The following is a 26,760-nucleotide window of genomic DNA, read 5'->3' on the forward strand; positions in this document are numbered from 1 at the left end:
ACAGGATAGAATCCCTGAATTCTTTGCTGGTCCTTTTGCCTTCCTCCTGTCCCTTGCAGAATAATTTTCCTGATAGTGTAGTCCTAATCTGACCCTCTAAGGTTTGAATCTCGACTAGTATTTTATCAGCTGTTTTTTTAGCGGTCTTGATGATTAGCACCAGCCAATCCTGGGTGCATTTCCATGCTATGAGGTACCAATCCCTGCGGAAATCTTTGTTGTCAAGGAAAAGGCGAGGGGCATTGGTTACAATAAATCCGCTAGGGGCACAGTTACCCTTCAGGTACTCTGCCATTGTAATGCCATGGAGACAGACCCTGGCCTGATCCTTTTTTAATACTAAGACCTTGGCCCATCCGTCGTCATTTGTTGTCTGAACGGACGGCAAAGTATCTAAAATACTGGGATTGTCTGCCAGAATCGATTGAACTTCAGCCTCATCAAATGCTAGCCCCAAGATAGTAGCCATAGTTTAGCGAGAGATTGACAGCACACCAGATTCGCATGCAAGTAAACCGATGGTTATGGGAGTGCGTATTACCTTTCTTTACTACGGCATTGATCTGTCATGTGGCCTACACCCACGTTTACTCTTCATAATATTACATTTTGTTAAGTGCATTTCACCTGCATCTATTATATACATTTTGCTTTGTTCAGTGTGCCATGTTCACACTTCATATGTAAATTTTGCTTTGTTCAGTGTGCCATGTTCACACTTCATACCTACATTTTGCTTTGTTCAGTGTGCCATGTTCACACTCCATATGTACATTTGGCTTTGTTCAGTGTGCCATGTTCACACTTCATAGGTATTGTACACCACATCTGTGCATTTTACACATTGCTTCATGGTGCACAAGTAGTTTGACCATTCCACTCTCTTATGGATTTGTCACTTAAAGTTTCTCCTACACTTTACTGTATTTTGCTGTTTTACCATGTTTCTTACTATTGCTGTACACTGCTCCCTGTACTTCTTTCATCATTTCACTTTCTCAACATATTGCCTCAACCCTGTACTTTACTCTTGTCAGCCTGGCCAGCTCTCATTATGTTTGTATTTGGGTTGTTGTTTATTTTGTTTGTGTGAGGGAGTGGGTGCTTATCTTTTGTGAGAAAGATGCATGAGTTGTTTGTATTTTCTTTCCTGCTGTCTTTCCTGCTTTCTCCTTTTATCCTCATAAACAAAAAGTAGCATTCCATGTAACTTATTTTCCAAATCTCTTTTCTGTTCTCTGCATTGCCTATTCTTCTTGTTGCATTTTATGACATTCTACTTTGTCATTGATTGTTATTAATGCTCCTTTCTTTTTGTCAAAAGAAGGGGGATGATGTTGTGGTGACAAATTGTCCTTATTCCTTTAAGGACAATTTGTCTGTCACGCGCCTGTTCTCAGGCGCTGTAGTCATTTGTATATGCCAATCGTTCTGGAGCTCTCGTGCTTCTGCGAGTTTGACAGTAGCAGCGGGAACACCGGGATGAGCGGTTGTGGGTTTTTCTTTCTCCATGCTTAAAACCTAATAAAGGTCTTCAAACTAAACTTACGCATAAGGATCCTCATTACAACACAAGAACCCTCTTTTAACAGCTTCCCTATGTCAAAATCTCATAAATGATACCTTTGGTGTTAAATAGGTGCAACGAGAAGAAATTATTCATTTCTTCTTGTTTTTGGTGTTTCTATGTCCTGCATTTTGCAATATACAATGAAACAGCAAATTTCCATTAGTGATTGTTCATGTGCAGGATGCTATTCTTTCCTGGACATGAACAATCATTATCTGCAACACAGGCACCTTTGTACTTTGTTGCATAGGTGTCTGTATTCTCGCTAAGCAGTAAAATGTACTACCGGTGCAAGGGGAAACGCAGAGATATGATGGCGCAAGTAAAGTAGCCTGTAGGTAGTAGACTATCCCTGTTTCAGACCATATGCTCTGTGAATGTGTGTAAAAGAGCTGCATTGATCACTTTCTGGTTCTTATACAGGGCAGCAGGATATGCAACTGAGTTCAAGTGCTTCCATGAGGACTGAGTAGCAAATATATCTGTGATTCTGGGACTAAAAGATGAAATAGCTCTAACAATATATGTCCAATGGTATGATAGAACATATAGTTTTTAAGGTAGGGTCATTAGCTGTACCACACATGCCAGACTACATGTAAAACTACAGACATACCTCAAATATGGTAGCAGTCAGATATTCAAATTTGACAGCATACACTTTCAGTTTCAAGCACATACATCACAATCTACGGCCTATTTGCAGTGTATATTTGCAGACACTAATATGGACTAGGATAGAGGTTAATACACTTGGCACCATATGTTAAATCTCACATTCCTCTACCACTTTCTTTAAAGAGAGATGTCGCTGTGCCAGGCCTAACGAAAAATGAAAGTGCAAGTCCTGTCATGTCTGTCATATTACTGCCTGCATCTTCCTAGAGGTTCACTGACAGTGTCTGTGCATTTTAAGGGTAAGATGACACATGTAAAGAAGAGTATGAGTACTACACTACCTTTGTTTCACACCACCGATAAATGTGTGTAGAAGAAGATGCATGGATCAGTTTCTAATTATTAGACAGAGCAGCTGGGTATGAAGCTTCCAGTTCCAGTGCTTCCATGAGGCCTGCCTTACAAACAGATCTGTGCCTGTGGGACTGAAAGGCAAAGGAGCTATGATAATATTTGTCCAGGAGTATGATAGACCATATCTTTTTTAATTTAAGGCCATCAGATGTCCCACACATGTCACACATAGAAATAGAGACATAGCTGAAACAAGGTAGTAGTCACATACTCAAATATGATAGATTACGTTTACAGTTTGAAGCATGAACATTACTATCAATGCCCTACTTGTAGTGTAACTTTGCTTAGAGTAATATAGACTCACACAGAGGTTAATACATCTAGCAACATGTTTTAATCCTCATATTTTCTACCAGTTTCATTATAGAGGCAGAGCTTTCCATGCCAGGCATATGCAAAATGAAAGGCTGACTCTAGTCATGCCACTCTTCTAAGTTTCAGCATCTTTCTAGCGATCTCCATGAATGTGTCAGTGCCTTTTTAGGTGCAAGGTGACACATGTAAATAAGCCTATATGTACTAGACTACCTCTGTTTGACACCGCATGCTCTCTAAATGTGAAGAAACTGCACTGATCACTTTCTGCTCATAGTACAGGTCAGCCGAAATGAAGCAGTGTGTTCAAATGCTTCCATGAGGTCTGCCTAGGTTAGAGATCTGTTCTTTTGGCAATGAATGCTGAAGTAATTCTAACAAGCTGTGTGCCGTGATATGATAGACTGTATAGTGTTTAAGTGAGGGCCATCAGCTGCACCACACATGTCAGACTTCAGGAACATGAGAAGTACCCGAGACATGTCAGCAGTCAGACATTCAAACTTGACAGAGTACGCTTTCAGTTTAAAGCACAAACTTCACTATCCATGGCGATCTTACAGTGTACATTTGCAGAGACTTATATGGACTCGGACAGAGGTTAATACAACTGGCAACATGTTTTAAACCCAAATTTTCTCTACAATTTTAATTAGAGGGCAGAGCTCTCAATTCCAGGCTTAAGCCATAATGAAAGGCAGACTCCTGTCATGCCACTCTTCTAAATGTCACCATCTTTCTAGAGACCTCAATGAATATGCCTTTTTCTTTTTAGGGACAAGGTGACACATGTAAAGAAGTCTATAGGTACTAAACTACCGCTGTTTCTGCTCTCTAAATGTGTTTAGAGGACTCTACATGGATCACTTTCTGCTCATTACACAGGGCAAACGGGTATGTATCTGTCTGTTCAAGTGCTTCCAGGAGGTCTTCCTAGCAAACAGATCTGTCTTTTTGGGACTGATAGGTGAAGTAGCTCTGACAATATGTTTCCTGGGGAATGATACACTGTATAGTTTTTAAGTTATGGCCATCAGTTGCAGCACACGTGTCAGACTTCATGTACAAGTAGAAACATACCCGGCATATGGTAGCAGTCAGACATTCAAACTTGGCAGAGTACGCTTTCAGTTTAAAGCACACACCTCACTATCTATGGCTTTCTTGCAGTGTACCTTTGTAGAGACTTATATGAACTCGGACAAAGGTTAATACATCTGGCAACATGTACCAAACCTCACTTTCTCTACCAGTTTCATCCGAGAGGCACAGCCCTCAATGCCAGATCTAAGCCAAAATTAAAGGCTGACTCTCGTCATGCCTCTCTTCTGAGTGTCAGCATCTTTTTAGAGACCTCAATGAGTGTGTTGGTGCATTTTTAGGCACAAGGTGACATATGTAAAGACGCCTATAGATATTAGATGTCCTCTATTTCACACCGATTGCTGTCTAAATGTGTGTAGTAGAAGCTGCATGCATCACTTGCGGTTATCCTTGGCAGCCACGTATAAATCTGTGTGTTCAAGTGCCTCCTTTACTCCTGCCTCGTTAAGAGATCTGTGCTTCTGGAACTGAATGTTGAAGTAGCTCTAACAAGATTTCCGCAAGCGTATGATAGACTGTATACTATTTAAGTTAGAGTGATCAGCTACACCACAAGTGTCAGATTAAACGTAGAAATGCAGACATACCTAGGACATGATAGGAGTCACACTTTCTAATGATACAGTACGCTCTAAGTTTAAAGCACACTCCTCACTACCTATAGCGTTCTTGCAGTGTACCTTTGCAAAGACTTCTATGGACTCTGATAGAGGTTAAAACATCTGACAACATGTTTTAAACCTTACTTTTCTCTACTACTTTCATTAGAGAGGCACAGCTCACAATACCAGGCCTATGCCAAAATGAAAGGCCGACTCCCTTCATGCCCTTTATGCCACTCTTCTGTCAGCATCTTTCTCGAGAATTCAATGAGTGTGTCAGTGCACTTTTAGGGACAAGATGACACATGTAAATAAGCCTATAGGTACTAGACTATCTCTGTTTCACACCGCATTCTCTCTAAATGTGTGTAGAAGAAACTGCATGGGTCACTTTCTGCACATTATACAGGGCGGCTGAGAATGACGGTGTGTGTTCAAGTGCTTCCATGACGTCTGCCTAGGAATCAGCTCTGTGCTTCTGGGACTGAATGCTGAAGTAGCTCTGACAATATTTGTTCAGAGGAATGATAGACTATATCATTTTTAAGATAGGGTTATCAGCTGCAGCACTTGTGTCAGACTACACATACAAGGAGAGACATACCTGAGACATGGTAGCAGTCAGACATTCAATCTGGATAGAGTATGCTTTCAGTTTAAAGCACATACCCCACACTCCAGGCCTTTTTGCAGTGTTAACTTGCAATTATTTAATAGACTTGGATTGATGTTAATACATCTGGCAACATGTTTTAAACCTCACGTTTCTCTACCAGTTTCATCAGAGAGACTGAGCTCTTAATGACAGGCTTAAGCTAAAATGAAAGGCTGACTAGTCATACCACTCTTCTGAGTGTCAGCATCTTTCTAGAGACCTCATTCAGTATGACAGAGCCTTTTTAGGGGCAAGATGACACATGTAAAGAAGCCTATAAGTGCTAGACGACATCTGTGTCACACTGCAAGCTCTCTAAATGTGTGTAGAAGAAGCTGCATTGGTCACTTTCTGCTCATTATACAGGGAGTCTGGTATGAAACTGTGTTCAAGTGCTTCAGTGATGTCTTCCTAGCAACTAGGTCTGTGCGTCTGGGAGTGAAAGGTGAATTAGCTCTAACAATATATGTCCAGGAGACTGAAAGACTGTATTGTTTTTAGGTTAGGGTCATCAGTGCAGCACACATGTCAAACTACATGTACAAGTAGAGACATAACCGAGATATGGTAGCAGTTAGACATTCAAACTTGACAGAGTACGCTTTCAGTTTAAATCATACATCACATTATCTACGGCCTTCTTGCAGTGTACCTTTGCAGAGGCTTATATAGACTCAGATAGAGGTTACTACTGGTCAGTAGGTTATGAAGCTGTGTGTTCAAGTGCTTCTATGAGAGCTGCCTAGAAAACAGATCTGTGCTTCCTGGACTGAATGCTGAAGTAGCTCTGACAAGATTTGCACACAGGTATGATAGAATGTATAGTTTTTAGGTTAGCGTCATCAGCTGCAGAACAAGCGTCAGAAAACAAGTACAAGTAAAGACATATCCGAGACATGGTAGCAGTCAGACATTCAACTACCCAGAGTACACCTTCATAAAAGCACTCACCTTGCTATGTATGGTCTTATTGCAGTGTACGTTTGCAGAGACATATATGTTCTCGGATAGAGGTTAATACATCTGGCAGCATGTTTTAAACCTCACTTTTCTCTAACAGTTTAATTAGAGAGGCAGAGCTTGCAATGCCAGTCCTAAGCCAAAACATAATGCTGACTTATGTGTGTCAGCATCTTTCTAAAGACCTCAATAAGTGTGTCAGTGTATTTTTAGGTGCAAGATGAAACATGTAAAGAATTCCATGGGTACTAGACTACCTCCGTTCACAACACATGCTCTCTATATGTGTGTAGAAGAAACTGCGTTGGCCACTTTCTGCTCATTACACAGGGCAGCTGGGTATGAAGCTATGTGTTCAAGTGTTTCCATGAGGTCTGCCTAGCTAAGAGATATGTGCTTCTGGGACTGAATGCTGAGGTAGCTCTGACAAGATTTGTGCAGAGAAATGATAGACTATATAGTTTTTAAGTTAGAGTCATCAGCTGTAGTACACCTGCCAGACTACAGTACAAGTAGAGACATACCCGAGATGTGGTAGCAGTCAGACATTCAAACTTGACAGAGTTTGCTTTCAGTTTAAAGCACACAGCTCACTAGCTATGGTCTTCTTGCAGTGTACCTTTGCAGAGTCTTATATGGACTCTGATAGAGGGTAATACATCTGGCAACATGTTTTAAACCTCACTTTTCTCTACCATTTTGATTTGAGAAGCTGAGCTCTCAATGCCAGGCCTAAGCCAAAATGAAAGACCGACTCATGTCATGCAATTTTTCTGATTGTGTAGTCTCTCTGTGGGTGTGTGTATACATCGTGCAATTTGGTCAAGCATTCATTTTAGATACAAGACGCTGCAAACAAAAAAAGAAACAGGCTTCAGTGTGGGACACTTTAGAAGATCTTTTATAATTCATCACCCGTGTGGTTTACTACTAGCAACTTTTCCATTCTTTGCAGCTAGCTGTCATATGTGTGCACCTACATAGTTCCTTCAAAATTCTTAATCTATATGTTCCATTACTAGCTCAGAGGCAGTTTTCGAGACATTAGTGATAACATCCCCAACCAAGCCTTGTGTTTTTGTGACATAATTACAGAACAAACCACAAAATTGTACTCAACACACAGTTACATAATACTTCACATACATTCTAGCCACACTACGTAATTCAACATCATACCACAAAATTCAACAGCACACCACAAAATTAAGCTCCACTACATAACAATATACAACACAACACAAAATATCTTTCCACATATTTACACTCCATGATACACAATCCCATTCCACATAATTGCAAAATAATCAATACCACATAATTCTACAGAACACCATACCACATAATTCCATAACACAAATCCACTCCATACTACACAAAGCCATGCCACACAATGCCACACCTAGCCATTTCAAACCAATAAGCATTCTCCCACTACACACCACGTACATCCACTACACTCCATAACATATAGGTAAAACACATTACAACACCAATAGCTCTAACTCTCAGTTTACTTTATTTTCTAAAGCAAATGCGTTTGCCTTAGGGTGTCTATATCAATTACAAATCATGCACTAAATCCTGTTTAAGGGTCACTTTGTATGCCTTATCTGTTAGTTTTTCTAAACCTATTATATTATGGTATTTGGAAAACATTTTAAAGGATTAAATAAACAGGGCACAGGGCACAAAAAAACAACATTTAAAATGTATGCTACAATTTGTGTGTGGGAGGTCATTAGTGCATTTATAAACTTTATAAACATTATCAGTTTTTACATACACAATTGTTCAGTTTCACACCACACAAATAAATTCAACATGTTTCCGTTACACACAACATAATTCAACAAGAAACCACATAAAACAAATAAACAACACAATTACATAAAACACCACAGATAAACCTCACCACAAACTTCAGTCTCACACCACATAATAAAACTCCAATACATAACACTCCACAACACAAAATACCATACCACATAATTACTCTCCATAACACACAATCAAACTCCACATAATTCATATACAATAAATGCCATCACACTTCTATCCACATAATTCAACTTCACAACATAACACATAATTCCATTACACATCAAATATATCCACCTCACTCGAAAACAAATAAATAACAACCAATTACATTTACGGCGTCAATAGCTCTAACTTGCAAATGTGAGACCTATTGCATTGTAAATGCTTGTTTAACCAGTAGACTTGTTTTCAGAGTGGTGAGGAAATGCGGCTGGGCCTCCGACCAGCTCTCAGGAATCTCACTGTGTAGGATTTACAGGAGGTACCAGGGGGGCTTCTTGCCCTTCAAGGTCCCTCATAACTAAAGTGGACTTCATCCCCTAACCAGTAGTGTACCACAAGCCTCATTTGCAGAGTGGTGGAGTAACGGGGCGTAGCCTCCGAACAATCCCGCTGTGTGGGACTTATTGGTGATAACAAGAGGGGTAGTTGGCCCCCAAGGACGTCCTTGGGGGCTGACTACCCCTCCTATTACATCCAGTAAGACCCATACAGCAGGATTGCTGAGATCTGATAGCAGGTCATGTCCCCTTTCTTCACCACTCTGCAAATGCGCCTCCTGGTGCACCACTAGTAGGGGCATGAATTCCCCTTGTCTGTTGGGGGTCCTTGGGGGCCACATACCCCTCTTGTTACCTTCAGCAAGTCCCACACCGTGGGTTTGCTGAGAGGTTTTCAGTGGTCGTGTGCCCTTTCTCCTCCACTCTGCAAAAGCGCCTCCTGGAACACTACTAGTTGGGGGTTGAAGCCTCCTTGGCTATTGAGGGTCCTTGGGGCCAACTTGCCCTCCTGTTACGTCCAGTAAGGGCCACACAGCTGGATTACTGAGAGGTTGCAAGAGGCCATGCCCCCTTTCTCCCCCACTCTGCACGCGTGTCCTGGCACACTGCTGCTTTGGGGAAGAAATCCACTTTAGTCCTGAGGCCCTCAGGAGGCAAAGGGACTTCATCCCCACCCCAGGAGTGGACCGAGAGGCATGTTTGAAGAGTGCTGGAGAAAGGGGACATGGCCTCTGACCACCTCTCAGCAATTCAGCTGTGTAGGCCTTACTGGAGGTAAAAAGAGGTCTAGTTGGCCACTAAGGCCCACAGTAGCCAAAAGGACTTTATTCCCTAACCAGGAGCGCGCCAGGAGTCGTCTTTACAGCGTACTGGAGAAAGGAGTGCGGCCTCCGGAAAGTTGCCAGATTTTCTTTTATTTATTTTTTAGGAAAGAGGGCAGCATCGCCCACTTACCTGGACCATTTGGCTCCCTGGCGACCCCATTCCCTGAGGCCTGACACTTTTAAAATAAAACAAAAACGCGGCTCGCCTTGTGGGACGATTTCAGCACTGGGGACCCCATCCCCACGGGCTTAGCCCTTTATTTTTTAATTTTGATAAATAAAAGAAGGGGGCCGTGAGACCCCTCACCCGGGTCATTTTTGGCCCCGGGGACCACACCCCCCCGGCCTGCCCCCTTAAAAAAAAACATTGTTTATGGTGAGGGGGGCCGAGTAGCTCCACTCTTGTGCACTTTTTGGCCCCGGGGACCCTACTCCCTAGTGCCAGCCTACTTTATTTCTTTTAAAAGAAAACAGGGAAGGGGGCCATGTGGCTCCCCTCTCAGCCGATTTTTGCCCTGGGGACCCCTTCCCCCACGGCCCAGCCTTTTATTTTTTATTTTTTTATAAATAAACTGGAAGGGGGACCATGAGGCTCCTCTCCCCGGGCCATTTTCTGCCTCAGGGACCCCACCACCTGGGCCTGCCCCTTTATCTTTTTTTAAAAAAGCATTGTTTATGGTGAGGGGGGGTCGAGCCGCCCCACTCTTGGGCCCTTTATGGCCTGGAAGACCCCACCCCCTGGGGCCTGCCCACTTTTTTTCTTATTTTTTAAAGTAAACAGGAGGTGGCGCATGGGCCCTCTCCTTGGGACGATTTCGGCCCCAGATCCTGGGCCTCCTTTCTGGGTGCCCTGGAGCCACAGAAAGCACTCACATTTGCACCTAAGGACCCCACGGTCCGTGCTGGCTCCCCTCTCCTGTTGGAGCCAGCATTGCTTTGATACAGAGGGAATCACTAATATTTTGCATTTTGTATGCTCTTGCTTGTTGAAAGCGAGCACAGTTTGCTAAGGTTTGGCAGCAGCCCTGAAGCTGCCGTCAAACCTTTTTAAAGAAATGCCCGGGGGTTGGCACCCTGGGACATTGCAGGTGCCGGCCCTTGGGAGTCATGGTCGCCAGGGCCATCTAGGGATCCTGGAGGGGCCCACATTGCCCCCCTCCTTTGATCACATTTGACCCGGGAGGTTGTGGCCCCCGGGGCTGGGGGGTCTGTGACGCCCAGCCCACATAATCTTAATTAGCCCCGGGGAGGTGGCAGTCCCCGGCGCACGGGGAGGCTCCACGAGGCCCTTCTATTTTGATTTATTGAACCCTAGGGAGGTTGCGGTCCCCGGGCCTTTGATAAGCCCTATGAGGGGGCCCCATGTGCACCCTCCTATAATTAGTATATGCCCCGTGACATGGCCCACCCGGGGGTTATTTTAAAGCAAGCATGGGAGCCTGCACTTGATTAAAAAAAAAATTATTAGATCCATGGCAAAATAAAAAAAAAGGCCTTTTATCCCAGTTGGTGTCCCCGTAGGACCCCCTCCCAATCGTATCTGGGAGTTCAGGGCATTCCTACCCTGCCCCCTTTTTTTTGGGAAGAATCCCTCATCAATTTTCAAATTTACTAAAAGTGATTTGAAGATGCGATATCTGAGGGCTATGGAGTATGAATCTAGTGGGAAAAATAGTGTAAAAACATAGGGCCAGGTTTATGTTAACTGGCGCATCCCCAGGGATGCGCCAGTTAACATGCGCCACAGTGCGCCACAGCTCCGCCAGCCATGGTGCGCCGCATTTATAATGCGGCGCACCATGGTGCAAAAACGGCACAGATGCGTCACGCATCTGTGCCGGAAATGTGGCGCATTGCTGGAGTTGCGTCGCAAGCGCGACGCAGCTCCAGCAAGGCTCGGGGGTGCCCCATTTTAACAATGTTGTGTCAAGACCTACGCCTGCTTCAAGCAGGCGCAGGCTTTTGACGCAGCATTGGCTTAAAAGTGACTGAGTGAAATCTCATAGATTTCACTCAGCCACTTTTGCGAGGCGCACCTGCCCCGGAACGCCCACCCTGCGCCGGAACGCCCACAAGCGGCGCAGGGCTTCACAACGTGACGCATCTGCCTAGATGCGTCACGTTGTAAATCGTTCGTAGGGATGCGCCACGTTTACGCCGCCTTGCGTGACGCAACAGCGGCGTAAACGTGGCGCAAGGGCCTCATAAATCTGCCCCAGACTATGAAATTCCATCAGTAAGGGGCCTGCAGTACTATTTATTAGAACATTGGAATATTGGGAGCTCCATTGAAAACAATGGAGTGCTCTGGGCTTATAATGGCTGGTATAAGCCCGGAGCGCCAACATTCCAATGTTTCTTTGTTCACAGCTCTGGCTGTGAACAAAGCCTTCAGGGAACCTGAGGGGATTCCAATCCCCTCACGCTCCCAAAATGCTTTGTTTTTTTGTTAGAACATTCTGTCCTCTAGAGACAGATTGTTCTAATAGCCTTATAGCCCTTCGTAGATGGGCTATACCGCTATTAAAGTCCCTCTCCCTTGTTAAAGGCCCTCGCCTTCGGCTCGGGGCCTTTAGCGCTGGAGAGGGCCTTTAATAGCTGGTATAGCCCTCTACGGCGGACTATAAGGCTATATTACAGGTGAGAAACACGCAATATAAATTTTATCTGACCAGATTAAGGCTTGGTACCCTGCACTATTTAACAGCTTTTCCAAAACAAGAAATGTGGTGTCATAAATTGTCTAAATGCCCGTGTGATGGAAATCTCCCCAATCCATGCTGCATCTTTTACTTTTTTGTAGATTTTATATAGATATCCGGAAAAGGATTTTGAAACCATTGTTTTTATGAAATTCACTTTTCCATTACAAACATGCTTTTAATTTAGTATGTAGTCTGAAAAACCTGGAAATTATAAATGCAGTTATTATGTACATACTCCTCGCTATAAGGAGACGAAAGACCTATGCACACTTGGACATCTTGTCATATGAGCAACAGGATGATTGAAAGTAACCTTAGATTAGCATTTAGTATCGTCTACACTTTATAATTGATTAGAATGAATGCTGCTTAGAGATTCTTACTTATATATTTTAAGCACACCGTACCTTATGCCTATGAATTGTTGATTGCATATTTTTGATTGAACATTATTAAATAGACTGTTATACCTCAGTTTTAAACAGACGTCTTGCAATTAGATTGTACAATTAGGCTCTGTAAACTGTAATTTTAAAGAGCTTTTTATGATTAGAATGCTTTTATGGTGTCATCACCGAATAAAGTTGATTTGAATTGATATGGCTACTAGAGTGAAGGAGTATGGGAAGCCATTCACGTCAAAATTACAGATCCCCATATACCACACCTTCTGAAATGCATATCGTGATGCAAAATGATTATGACACACACCAGAATGAATATATTATCTGTCAGGGTAAATATGATATCTGGCAGAGTGAATCTGAATTGAACCAAAACAAATATGATACCTGGCAAAGTGAATATACTACTTCATGATTAATATGAATAACACACACTCTGAATTGAATAAGAGATATATTGAAATATACATCAATGATACTTTAACGAGTATGGCCCTCACTATAAACAATATAGCAATCAGTGAAACAAATACAATATGCATAAAAAAGAATGGGACATTCCTTGAAATGACTGACATATGCCAATAGGAATATGACTTACATTAAAATGAATATGACAGATTGAAATGAATATACGTTACTGAAATAAATATATTATATTCTGAAAAGAATATAATGCATATTGAAATTGTAATAGCATACACTAACATGAAAATAACACATGTTGCAATGAATATAAATTGAGTTGAAATAAATATTACCTAGATTGCAATGAATATGAGATATATAAAAATGAATTGGAGATGATTTCAAATTAATTTGGCTTGTGTTGAAATAAACATAAGCCACATTGAACTGAATTTGACATGTCTTAAAATGAGTATGAACAAAGCTGAAATTCTTATGAAAGTTGTCAAAATGAATATGGCATGCAATGAAATTAATATGATACATATTCAAATTAATATGATATATGTCAAAATGGATATGGTACATCTTAAAATGAATATAACAAGTGTTACTATGAATATGACATCTATTGAAATAAATCTAACATTGATTGAAAAAATCTAAGACATGTTAAATTGCATATGAAATTAGTTGAAATGAATATGAGGTCCATTGAAAAGAATTTGACATGTTTTAAAATGAATACGAGTAACATCAAAATGAACAAGACATTTATCAAAATGAATCAAGCTTGTTTTGAAAGTAATTTGATACACATTGACATGAATATGATTTGTTATTTTGAATGAGACATCCATCGAAAGGAATATGATATATACTAAGATGAATAGGACTATATTTGAAATGAATATGAGCCTCATTGAAACTGATTCAAAATGGCTGAATATAAAATGAAGCTTGTCAAAATGAATATGTTATGCTTTGAAACAAATATGATATACATCAAAATGAATATTTCATGTATTGAAATGAATATGACCTATGTTGAAATGGATGTGATCCATGTTAAAATTGATGTGACAGGTGTTAAGCTGAATCTGACATTCATAGAAATGAATATGACATTTATTTAAAGGCATATAACACATGTTAAGATGAATATGAACCACTTTGAAATGAATATGACACCTGTTGAAATAAAGATTGCCACATCAAAATGAAAATGGCCTTTATTAAAATGAATATGGCATTTTTTAAAATGAATATGAAACTATTGGAGATAAATGTAGCATGCTTTGAAATTATTAAGCACATATCAAAATGAACCAATGCATGTTTAAATGAATATGACCCCTGTTCAAATGAATATGGCTTGCAATGAACTTAAGTTGATTTGCTTTAAAATTAATATTACATATTGAGATGAATATTACATATTCAGAAAGGATATGTTAGAACCGGCTGTCTCTAGTTGGCAGAGGTATGCACTTCTGACAAATAGGGACACACCTTTTCTAGTCAGGGCAAGGGGATCACACCCTTTGATAACCCCTGCTCACCCCCTTGGTAGCTTGGCAGAGCAGACAGGCTTATCTCAGAGGCTGTGTGTTAAGCATTTATGACCACATACAGTAATAAAGTGAATACACTACAAATGGACACGACACAGTAGTATTATAAAAATAAGTATTTTTATATAAGGCTTAGCACAAGACCAAATAACGACAAAAATATACTACAGTCTTAATAAATACTCTTGGAAGGAAAAATAATAGTGCAAGTGTAGTTTCTTCTTAGCACAAAGTCTTTAGTATCAAAAGCAACTCTTCTTCTTTAGTAAAACACAGTTCTTGGCAACAATGTAACCCACAAGGGAGTCACACGACGTCGAGGCAAAGTTATTTCAAAGGTTCGGCGTCGACCGCGAGGAGCGCTACGTCGAGCCCGGAGTCGCACAGACCCCCACAACACAGTACCTTGGAAAAGTGAAGCACTCGATGATCAGCGGCGTCGAGATGTCTGGCGTCGCGTCTTCGGCGTCGATCCGGCCTCGGAGTTGGGGTGACCTGCAGCGGCGTCGACAGATGTCAGGCAGGAGCAGTGCTCACGAGGCGAAGCAGGATACGGCATCGTCATCGATGCCGATGTTGACGTTGCAAGAGTGAGCAGCGCTCACGGCGTCGAGACGGCACGAAGTCGGTGCGATCAGCAGCGGTGCAGACCTGGGGTCACTTGGAGCTGGAGCCGAACTCGCTACTCACTGGCGTTGCTGCTGGCGTCGATCGGGCCCGGCGGCCGGCGTCGAGGAAGCGGGACACTGGAGCCGTTACTCACGATGTCGAGCTGGATACGGCGACGTCCGGCGGCGTCGAGATTGCTGGTTTCTTTGAGAGGTGTTGGATTCACAGGTTCCAGCAAACAGCACTTTAAGCAGATGAAGTCCTTTAGTCCTGTGACTTCAACAGGAGACTGGAACTCTTCCAGCCCTTGGAGATTTTCTAAGCAAGGTTTGAGAGTACACACACAGTTCCTCTCTCCTGGTTCCTTGGCAAAAATAAAGAAGCAATGCAGGATTCCCCCCAGCAAACAGCACACTGGCAGAAGGGGTAGGCAAGTCCTTGGATCAGCAGGCTTCTTGTCTTTGGTTCAGGTTTCCTTGTCAGAAGTGATCTAAAATCTTGGTTCAGGGGTCCTTCTCTTATACCCCTTTTTGGCTTTGATCCCTTTGTCCATGCAGGGGAATTTCCCAACATCCTGGGTCTGTTGTGGGTGTAGCCAGGCAGAGGCACCTGGCCTATTCACTGAGCAGGGCTGGGTCCTCAGATGCCCAGCAGGAGGTGGAGCCATCATTGTTACTGGCAGGATCAGAGCTATCGGCCTCCTGGTAGGAGGTGGGGCCAGGATCGTCCATGGCAGGCACAGAGCCATCAGTCGCCTGGCAGGAGGTGGAGCCAGCATTATATCAGGCAGGGCAGGCTATCAGAAGCTACTCTCCCCCTACTCTCAATGCAAATGTCCCACTCATCCCACACTGATTCATCAGATCTCTGGAGCCACCCAGCTCCTGTCACACACACACCAAACCAGCAGCAACCAGAAATAGTTAGACAAGAAAATAGCCACTTTCTAAAAGTGCTATTTTCAAACCCAGAGTCCAAAAACCATCCACACAAACGGATGCGTAATTAAACCCCGAGTTCAGGGATACCAAACTCGACATTGCACCATGCTCCCCGAGCCAGCTAGGATTATAGCATTAATAATCCTGGCAGCCCATTCTAACTAATGGAGAGCAGGTTACCTTGCAATAGTGAAAAACGAATATGGCTGTAATTCACTATTAGGACATGCCAACTTGGTCAGGCCTGTCCTACCTTATGCTTACAATGCACCCTGCCCTCAGGCCTACCATAGGGGTGACTAATATGAAGTTAAGGGAAGGTTTGGGGACTGGTAAGTAGGTGTACTTGCGCAGTCAGCGTGACAGTACCAGACTGCACGTAGGTCTAGCAATGGCAGACCTGTCGACATATGTTTACTAGGCCTCTCTTGTGGGTGGCACAACATGTGCTGCAAGCCCACGAGCAGCATTTGTATTTACAAGCCCTGGCACTCCTGGGACTGACAGTAAACCTAATAAGCCAAACATGGAATTCAATCAATACAGTAATTTAACATAGGGAGCACTTGCACTGTGGCACTGATCAGCAGTGGCACAGTGCCCAAAGCATTATACCAGCAAAAACATTGTAAACAGTGGAGGCAAACAGAAAAGAATGGAGGAGAGACTCAAGCCAATGATGTCAGGTCTAACACGTGTCCCCTCCAGCTGAAATGTGGGGAGAACTACCCTTGACCTAGGGAGTCCTCATCACTAAGGCGGAAAAATCTGGACAGACCATCAGTATTGGCGTGATCTGTACCAGGGCGGTGTTCCACCGTGAAGTCCATCCCCTGTAGGGAAATGGACCACCTCAACAGTTTTGGATTCTCACCCCTCATCTGCATCAACCATCTGAGGGGCCTGTGGTCTGTCTGAACCCGGAAGTGAGTCCCAAACAGGTAGGGTCTTAGCTTCTTCAGCGCCCAGACCAAAGCAAATGCTTCTCGCTCTATCGCACTCCACCTCGTTTCCCTGGGAAGTAACCTCTGGCTGATGAAGGCTACAAGCAAGTCTCGGCCCTCTTCATTCACCTGAGCTAGAACAGCTCCCACGCCATGCTCTGAAGCGTCCGTCTGGACAATAAATTCTTTAGAAAAGTCGGGTGCCTGGAGTATAGGTGCTGTGCACATTGCAGTTTTCAGGGTGTCAAAGGCCGTTTGACAGGCGTCAGTCCAGATCACATTTCGTGGCTGCTTCCTGGAAGTCAGCGAAGTCAAGGGGTGCACAATGTTACCATAATCCTTGACAAACCTGTAATAACCCGTGAGACCTAAGAAGGCTCTCACCTGAGTTTGGGTTTTTGGGCGGCGCCCAAGCCCGGATGGTATCAATCTTGGGTTGCAGGGGGGCAACCTTGCCGCTCCCTACTTGGTGCCCCAAGTACACCACAGAACCCTGCCCAATCTGGCACTTACTGGCTTTGATTGTGAGGTCTGCTCTGCGCAGGGCCAACAACACTTCCTGGAGGTGGCGCAAGTGTTCCTCCCAGCTGGCGCTGAACACTGCGATGTCGTCCAGGTAGGCGGCACTGAAATCCTCCAGTCCAGCCAAGAGCTGGTTGACCAACCTCTGGAAGGTGGCAGGGGCATTCTTCATCCCAAAGGGCATCACCCGGAACTGGTAGAGCCCATCTGGTGTGGAGAATGCTGACCTCTCCTTTGCCCCATCAGTTAAGGCGATCTGCCAGTACCCAGACGTTAGATCAAACGTGCTAAGGTACCGTGCAGCCCCCAACCGATCTATGAGCTCATCAGCTCTGGGGATGGGGTGCGCGTCAGTCTTCGTGACTGAATTGAGTCCTTGGTAATCTACACAGAACTGAAGTTCTGGTGAAGCACCAGGCGCTGCAGCCTTCGGGACCAAGACCACTGGGTTGGCCCAAGGACTGCTAGAGGACTCAACCACCCCTAAGGCAAACATTTTGGAGACCTCCTCCTTAATGTATGCTCTGACCTTGTCAGTCACCCTGTAAGCCTTGTGCTTCACAGGAGGGCTGTCTCCGGTGTCAACATCATGGACACACCAATGAGTGACACCCGGAACCAAGGAAAACAGATCAGGGAATTGTCCCAACAGTTGGCGACAATCCTGCTTCTGCTCAAGAGTCAGTGTGTCAGAGAGGACAACACCATCCACTGACCCATCTTGCTCTTTAGCACACAGGAGGTCAGGAAGAGGCTCACTCTCCTCCTCCATTCCAGCATCTGTAGCTAGGAGCATTCCCACTTCGGACCTTTCTAAGTGGGCCTTCAAACGGTTGACATGCAGGACCCTCAAGGGGTTCCTGGGAGATTTCAAGTCCACCAAGTAGGTGACATCGCTCTTCTTCTCCACAACCTTAAACGGTCCAGTCCACCTGTCCTTGAGCGCACAAGGTTTCACAGGGGACATGACCCAAACTTCTTGACCAGGCTGAAGCTCTACCAGAGTGGCATTCCGGTCGTACCAACGCTTCATCTCCTCCTGGCTGGCCTCCAGATTTGCCTGAGCAAGATCTCTGAAGTGCCGAGTCTGGTTCCTAAAGGCCAGCATGTAACTGTATACATCCTGGGGAGGTTTCCTGGGAGATTGCTCCCAGCCTTCTTTGACCAGACTCAAAGGTCCTCTTACCGGGTGACCATACAAAAGCTCAAAGGGGCTGAACCATAGAGACTTCTGCGGCACCTCACGGTAAGCAAACAACAGGCATGGCAAGAGGACGTCCCATTTCTGCCTCATTGGTTCTTCAAGACCCATGATCATGCCTTTAAGGGTACGGTTGAATCTCTCAACCAACCCATTACCTTGAGGGTGGTAAGGAGTGGTGAACTTGTAGGTTACCCCACACTCCTTCCACAGAGACTTCATGTAATTGGAAATGAAGTTGGTGCCCCGGGCTGACACCACCTCTCTGGGGAACCCCATTCGGGAGAAAACACCCATCAGTGCCCGTCCCACCACAGGGGCCGTCACTGTTCGGAGAGGGATGGCTTCCGGGTACCGTGTGGCATGGTCCACCAAGACCAGGATGAACCTGTTGCCCAGGGCTGTCTTGGGGTCCAGGGGCCCAACAATGTCAATCCCCACCCGGTCAAAGGGGGTACTGACCACTGGAAAAGGTTGGAGGGGAGCCTTCTGCTTCCTTCCGCTTTTCCCACTTGCCTGGCAAGTGTGACAAGTCTTACAATGGATGTCTACATCCCTTTGCATCTGAGGCCAATAAAAATGGGTGACAAGCCTGTCATAGGTCTTGTCCTGCCCCAGATGTCCAGCTAACGGAACGTCATGAGCCAAACCCAGTAGGAAGGCTCTGAAGCGCTGGGGTACCACCAGCACACGGGCTGACCCGGGCTCAGCAGCCTTGGGCTCGCTATACAGGAGGTCGTTCTCCCAGTAGACAAAATGTGACCCTGACTGATCACCTGAGGTTTGGGCTTAGGCCTGCTGCCTCATACTCACAAGAGAAGGGCACACTTTCTGTTCGGCACAAAATTCTTCCCTGGAGGGACCACCATCCTGCTGCCAATGGGTCAGCTCGACAGGTCTCCCAGTTCAGCAATTTGTTCCCCTGTGGGCTCCAGGGCATCCCCCTCAGGGTCTACCTCCTCCTGGACCACGGGAACTATGGGGGCCAGTTTCCCGCGCCTCCTGCCTCTTCTCTTTACAGCTGGGTCCTGGGCCATACTTTCAGGCTCCGGGACCCCATCAACACCCTTACTCGCTGTCATGGAACGAGTGGTTGCACACACCCACTCTGGCACACCCAACATTTTCAAATGCGTCTCCCTCTTCACCTTAGCCCAAGGGGAGTCTTCTAAATCATTGCCCAGGAGACAATCAACAGGCATGGCGGGCCTCACAGCAACCTGAAGAGTACCTGAAACTCCCCCCCATTCAAATGAAACTTGAGCTACCTCACACTCTTTCTGGGAGTTGTCAGCAGCTATCACGGGGTAGAATGCGTGGGGAACCACCTGCTCTCTGGACACCAAGTGACACTTGACAACTGTCACACTCGCTCCGGTGTCTCCGAGAGCTTCCACTCTATGGCCATTAATGGTCACCCACTGCCTATATTTATTAATGTTACTAGGCAGAGGGGGTGGAGGGACCATTTTCATGTCTCCTAAAGAGACCAGGGACATCTCTGCGGGACCCCTCCCACCAGGGACAACCATCTCCTCCCCTCCCAGGGCTACACTTGCCAACTGACGGGGGGGTGCACGCGGTGGTGCATTAGAATTCTTCATGGGACACTGGGGGTCATAATACCGGTGTCCCACCTGCCCACAGACGTAGCAGGTCAGCGGGCCCCTATGAACAGGTTTACCTGTCGGGCCCCTGCTTTCTTCTCAGGGGGAGGCTGGGAACCCTTCCCTTGGTTCCCATGGGGATTACTTTGGGGCCCTTTCTGGGACTCCTTCTGTTTGCCCTTGTCCCCCCCACTCTTCTGCTGGGGACCCTGCCCACCTTTGGCTGAGTCTCCCACTGGACCCTTGTGGACCCTGGTACTGACCCAGCAGTCCGCCTCCTCAGCAAGTTTTCTAGGGTTAGATATCTTGCTATCAAAAAGGTGCTGGCGCAGCTCAGGAAAACAGTTATTAGACAAATGCTCCCAAGCAAACAAATAATAAAGAGCTTCATAAATTTCCACGTTGCTGCCCTTTACCCAACCATCCATGGCTCTGCAAAAAAAGACACATATTCAACCCACGTCGTACCAGGCAACTTCTTACATTCTCTAAAAGCTTGTCTGTACTTTTCTGGGGTTAGGCCATACCTCAACATTAAAGCATCTTTCATATGAGCATAAGACATCCTATCCTCAACAGGCATGTCTAACAGGGTATCTCTTCCCTCATTCACAAAGCGACCCCACAACCCCGGTCCTCAATCCTTCTCAGGGACCCGGTGGGCCAACAATGCTAACTCATATGCTTAAAACCACTGGCCGATATCTTCATTCTTATGATAATCTTTTATCATATCTTTAGGAAAATAAAACCTACTTTCTGCAGGCACAGATGGGATGCTGCCAGCAGAGGGATTCAATTCTAACTTCTTAGCTTGGATCTCCAACACCCTCAACTTGGTATCACGCTCCAAAGCTAACTTTTCTCTTTCAAAATCCAACCTTTTGGTCTCCAAATCAGCTTCTCTCCTACCTCTATTTTTTTCTAACTCCAACTGCCCATTTATCTTAGGCCTTGCCATTTCCATGTTGTATGCACGCTCTTTTGCCCTTTCTTTTCTTTCTTCAGGGGAAAGACCCTTGGAGGAAACACTGCTACCGGGAGAGGACACGGTTCCATTCACTGGCACCTCCTCATCCCCTTCCACTGGCGGTACCACCACCGGATCAGTGGGATCTCTGGCCTCCAACCAGGCCTGCAATGCTTTGAGATATCTTTCCTTAACCTTGAGGCCTTTGGTAGGAACCTTCAACTGCTTGCAAAAGTATTTCAGCTGAGTTAACGTGTAGTCCTCGATTTTACTTCTATCGAATTCCTCCACAACGACAACAGGGGCAGTGACTCCGGTGTCACTCATGGTCAAAACTGGCAGTGTTCAAAAAATCAAGCTTCAAAAAAGCAGAGAACCAAAAATAGAATCCTTCCAAATTAGATTGTGGCTGCGCTATGGTCTGCTTTCACTATGTAGCGCACACTAATCACTGCACATGGGTCATAAATGCAAGGTTCAAATCCCACCGCTGCCACCAATGTTAGAACCGGCTGTCTCTAGTTGGCAGAGGTATGCACTTCTGACAAATAGGGACACACCTTTTCTAGTCAGGGCAAGGGGATCACACCCTTTGATAACCCCTGCTCACCCCCTTGGTAGCTTGGCAGAGCAGACAGGCTTATCTCAGAGGCTGTGTGTTAAGCATTTATGACCACATACAGTAATAAAGTGAATACACTACAAATGGACACGACAAAGTAGTATTATAAAAATAAGTATTTTTATATGAGGCTTAGCACAAGACCAAATAACGACAAAAATATACCACAGTCTTAATAAATACTCTTGGAAGGAAAAATAATAGTTCAAGTGTAGTTTCTTAGCACAAAGTCTTTAGTATCAAAAGCAACTCTTCTTCTTTAGTAAAACACAGTTCTTGGCAACAATGTAACCCACACGGGAGTCACACGACGTCGAGGCAAAGTTAATCCAAAGGTTCGGCGTCGACCGCGTTGAGCGCTACGTCGAGCCCGGAGTCGCACAGACCCCCACAACACAGTACCTTGGAAAAGTGAAGCACTCGATGATCAGCGGCGTTGAGATCTCCGGCGTCGCGTCTTCAGCGTCGATCCGGCCTCGGAGTCGGGGCGACCTGCAGCGGCGTCAACAGATGTCAGGCAGGAGCAGCGCTCACGAGGCGAAGCAGGATACAGCGTCGTCGTCGATGTCGATGTTGACGTTGCAAGAGTGAACAGCACTCATGGCATCGAGAGGGCACGAAGTCGGTGCGATCAGCAGCGGTGCAGACCTGGGGTCACTTGGAGCTGGAGCCGAACTCGCTACTCACTGGCGTTGCTGCTGGCGTCGATCGGGTCCGGCGGCTGGCGTCGAGGAAGCGGGACACTGGAGCCGTTACTCACGATGTCGAGCTTGCTTCGGCGGCGTCCGTCGGCGTCGAGATTGCGGGTTTCTTTGAGAGGTGCTGGATTCACAGGTTCCAGCAAACAGCACTTTAAGCAGATGAAGTCCTTTAGTCCTGTGACTTCAACAGGAGACTAGCACTCTTCCAGCCCTTGGAGATTTTCTTAGCAAAGTTTGAGAGTACACACACAGTTCCTCTCTCCTAGTTCCTTGGCAAAAATAAAGAAGCAATGCAGGATTCCCCCCAGCAAACAGCACACTGGCAGAAAGGGTAGGCAAGTCCTTGGATCAGCAGGCTTCTTGTGCTTGGTTCAGGTTTCCTTGTCAGAAGTGATCTAAAATCTTGGTTCAGGGGTCCTTCTCTTATACCCCTTTTTGGCGTTGATCCTTTTGTCCATGCAGGGGAATTTCCCAACATCCTGGGTCTGTTGTGGGTGTAGCCAGGCAGAGGCACCTGGCCTATTCACTGAGCAGGGCTGGGTCCTCAGACGCCCAGCAGGAGGTGGAGCCAGCATTGTTACTGGCAGGAGCAGAGCTATCGGCCTCCTGGTAGGAGGTGGGGCCAGGATCGTCCATGGCAGGCACAGAGCCATCAGTCGCCTGGCAGGAGGTGGAACCAGCATTGTATCAGGCAGGGCAGGCTATCAGAAGCTACTCTACTCCTACTCTCAATGCAAATGTCCCACTCATCCCACACTGACTAATCAGATCTCTGGAGCCACCCAGCTCCTGTCACACACACACCAAACCAGCAGCAACCAGAAATAGTTAGACAAGAAAATAGCCACTTTCTAAAAGTGCTATTTTCAAACCCAGAGTCCCAAAACCATCCACACAAACGGATGCGTAATTAAACCCCGAGTTCAGGGATACCAAACTCAACATTGCGCCATGCTCCCCGAGCCAGCTAGGATAATAGCATTAATAATCCTGGCAGCCCATTCTAACTAATGGAGAGCAGGTTACCTTGCAATAGTGAAAAACGAATATGGCTGTAATTCACTATTAGGACATGCCAACTTGGTCAGGCCTGTCCTACCTTATGCTTACAATGCACCCTGCCCTCAGGCCTACCATAGGGGTGACTAATATGAAGTTAAGGGAAGGTTTGGGGACTGGCAAGTAGGTGTACTTGCGCAGTCAGCGTGACAGTACCAGACTGCACGTAGGTCTAGCAATGGCAGACCTGTAGACATATTTTTACTAGGCCGCTCTTGTGGGTGGCACAACATGTGCTGCAAGCCCACGAGCAGCATTTGTATTTACAAGCCCTGGCACTCCTGGTGCACTAGACTAGGGACTGACAGTAAACCAAATAAGCCAAACATGGAATTCAATCAAAACAGTAATTTAACATAGGGAGCACTTGCACTGTGGCACTGATCAGCAGTGGCACAGTGCCCAAAGCATTATACCAGCAAAAACATCGTAAACAGTGGAGGCAAACAGAAAAAAATGGAGGAGAGACTCAAGCCAATGATGTCAGGTCTAACAGATATGATAAGGACTACATTGAATTAACTAAAATTAATATAACTCACATGTAACAGAATATAAAATAAGGACTCAGCCTTTACCATGCATCCGCTAAATGCATCCATTTGCAACGCAAGTAAATATTCCTACATTTGTCACACTGTAATCAACACATAGGTAAGTATTTTTGTAAATAACATAATTTTTTATGTGAGCTTAGAGATAAAGGGAGATAAGGATGATTTTAGGGTTTAGAGGAAGTTAAAGGTAAAGGAAGGTAACAATAATGTTTGATTTTAGGGTGGGTAAAGGTAAAGGGAGGTAATGGTGATTATAGGGTTTAGGAAGGGGATAGAGGCAAAGGGAGGTAAGGAATGAAAAAGGGGTACTCACGTACAAAATAAAAAAAACACACATGCATATAAATCCATATGCATGGGTGTGAACACAAATGTATATATTTTTATCATTACAGGATTAGAGTGCCATCTAAATTATGCAAAAGAGGAAGCAGGGAACTCTGGGTAGTTGCCAAGTTTACAAGGCGTGCAGCTCCTTTCTATGGGCACTCTACAACACCACTGAATCTGCTTACCTCAAATGTCCATTATTCTAGCAAAGTTTTAAAGCATAGGATTTGTACAGTTCCATCCACTCCAAGCTAGAAGGTGACTAAGGGCCTGATTATGAGTTTGGCGGTCTTGGAGTTGGCTGCACACCAGCCCATGCTCCAAGACTGCCATACCAGTAGTCTGGCTGCCTTCCGTATTCCGATTGGAATACAGGTCGGGCAGTCCTGCTGCAGCAAGCCGGCCCAAAGACTCATATGTGAGCCTTAGAAAGGCAGCGCCATGTGACCATCACAGCGCATTTCAGCACAGCATGGATTGTGAAGTCCATGCTGTGCTGGAACAGGGGGTGCATACAGACAGGGGTGCAAACCATGTTCCTCCCAGCATGCATCCCCTGGCCCCCTTTGTTTCCTCACCACCATGAAAATTGTAGCAGTGAGGAAACTCGTAATTCGCTTGCCAGTGCTGCAGCGGCACTACCAGCATATTGCGGGCCGCAGACCGCTGAAAGACTGACAGGGATCGTGGATCCCTGTGGTAACAGTGGTCCTTAACCGGTCCGACCATCAAACTTGTAATACGTCACTCGGACCACCGGTAGCCGCACCGTCCCTTTTGGTTTGGTAGTCCATCGGACTGCTAAATTCGTAATCAGGCCCTAAGTCTTTTGTCATTTCTACAGCAAAGTCTTTTAAACATAGGATTAGCTAGTGCCATCCATGCCGAAATATAAAATAACCAACGCGTTTTATCACTCCAGGTACTGTATCACAGCTTTGAATTTAATAAAAGCAACCCTTGACACGAATCTATCTGTCAATCATGTGACTTGTAAAATGCGACTACTCACCCATAAGGGTCTCAAAGCGCTCGTGTGGGGGACTGCTGATCTGTCTAAGGCACTGTGGTTCAGTCGAAGAGCCAGGTCTTGAGGTCCTTTCTAAATTTCAGGTATTTGCTGCAAGGTAGGAGAAGGATCTTCCTTCCGCTATGGTCATGGTCTTGTGCATACGTGGCCCGGGCCAGTTGGGCAGAGCCCAGGTGGACTCAGGTGGGTGATTGGAGTGCGAGGCGGTTGTTGAGGTGCGCAGGTCCCACATCGTGTAGGGGTTTGTAGGCTTGTGTGAGGAGATCGAAGGTGATTCTTTTGTTGACTGGGAGCCTGTGGAGGTCTCTCAGGTGACCGGTGATGTGGCTGCGGCGGGGGATATTGAGGATTAGTCTGGCGGAGACGTTCTTCATGTTTTGCCGTTTCTTGAGGAGTTTCAGATTGATAACGGTGTAGAGTGTGTTGCCGTAGTCACCGGGACACCCCCAGCAGGTAGCCTCTCAGCTACGCTGCCCAGGCTCCCAACCTTACCAATCAAGGCAGTGTGTGGCCACAGCAAATCCAGGAGAGAGGTAGGAAAAAATGGGGGGAAGGATGCCCCAGGGAAGTCCGGATAAGCAAAGGAACAGCTACTCTGGCGGCTCAACAAATGTGTAGCTCTTATTAGAGCTCTCCAGACAGAGTAGTCGGCACTCCGAGCTTCAGTGCATAAGATGATTTATTGGCAGACCCCCCTGCCCCCAAGATGACAAACACATTTCGCCGTAAAGGCTTCCTCAGTGTCCAAAAAATAATAATATATATATATATATTTATATATAAATCCAAGTAACACGATCTCGAACCTCCAACCAGTGGCGAACAAAGACCAGCGAATCCCAAAGTAAGGCAAGATGTTTTATTGCACTAGTTTCAAAAAGTGCGCAGCGGACTGACGCATTTCGGGCGCATGCCCTTGATCACAGTGAAATGCAATATATATATATACACAAAAAAAGAAGCAGAGAACTCTGAGTAGGTCTCAAGTTTAGGTGGAAAGCAGCTCCTGTAGAGAGCACCCCAACACCAGCAACACTCTAAATTTGCTCACCTCAAATGTTTGCTTTTCTATCAAAGTCTTTAAGCATAGGATTATCAGAGTGCCATCCACGCCGAGGTAGAAAGGGACAAAGTATTTTGCCATTTCGACAGCAATGTTTTTAAGCATAGGACAAGCATAGTGCTAT

Source organism: Lissotriton vulgaris, chromosome 1_2, assembly GCF_964263255.1.
Source record: "Lissotriton vulgaris chromosome 1_2, aLisVul1.2, whole genome shotgun sequence".
In the NCBI taxonomy this organism is placed as follows: domain Eukaryota; kingdom Metazoa; phylum Chordata; class Amphibia; order Caudata; family Salamandridae; genus Lissotriton; species Lissotriton vulgaris.